We start from the raw sequence: 1,154 nt of genomic DNA, 5'->3' as shown, positions 1-1,154 counted from the left end.
TTAAATAAATAATATCATAATTTAAAATGCTAAAATTATTAATTCAATATTAATATAACGCATCATTCAGTTTAAATTTGGTCATTTGAGTATTTAAAAACTGTGAAATTTTTAATGATTTTAATGAATTTAAAGCAAGTTTTCAAGCACTCTTGTTTCATTGAAATCTTATTTTATTTAAATCAGAATGAATATAATTTTTGTAAAAACACTAACTTTTTAATTATCAAAAACTGAAAATTTTCTTTATTTTGCTTCTAAAATTTATACTTTTTAACATTTTCTAAATAAAAAAAAGAATGTTGAGGACATCATTTATTATTTTTTGAAAAATTTATTTTTTATTAATATAAAAAATTTAATTAAAAATTGGGAAATTTCCTCCCCATATGAATATTTGAAATAGGAAATTCAAAATTTTTTTTCATTATTAATAAAGATTGGTGGATTTTTACTTTATTACAACTATATAATATATTATTGCTCATTTTAAAAAAATATTAAGAAAATAATGGATACAATTTAAATTTAAATATATAATTATAAAATAATATAAAGCTGAATTTAGAAAATTATAAATACATTCCTCATTAAATACTGAAAAAAAAAAATATTTTATGAGATAATAAAAAATAAGGAATTCAATACTTTGTTTAACCATTAAATAAGGCTAAAAATAATTAGATATTAATTAGAATTTTTTAGATAAATGATATTTAATTATTAGATGTAATTAATTTAAATTACAAAATACTACATTTTTTATGAAACAGTTTTAGAATCAAAAGTAAAATAAAAAATACTAATTTAATAATAATATATATTTTAAAATGCTTTTTAAATAACACAAGATATGAAATTAATTAATGAAGAATACTCAAATTCTAATACTAATCTTTAAACTGATGTAGACTAAATAGATAGCGAATAAATTAAAAAATGAATTAAAAAAACAATTAAATACACCAAAATAACTCATAATATTATGTAGAATAAATGATTTCACTAGATGAGTAAGAAGAAAATGAAATTAATAATCTGTTTTGAAAATATTTAGAAAAATTGATCAAGGATATTATAAAATCTTTTTATGCAAATGTTATCAATACAACATTTTTCACAAATTGATTAGTACTTTAAAAGTAAGTCTTTAA

The sequence above is a fragment of the Tetrahymena thermophila genome, assembly GCF_000189635.1.
Source record: "Tetrahymena thermophila SB210 genomic scaffold scf_8254579, whole genome shotgun sequence".
In the NCBI taxonomy this organism is placed as follows: Eukaryota; Ciliophora; class Oligohymenophorea; order Hymenostomatida; family Tetrahymenidae; genus Tetrahymena; species Tetrahymena thermophila.
Note: the sequence above shows the minus strand (reverse complement) of the source record.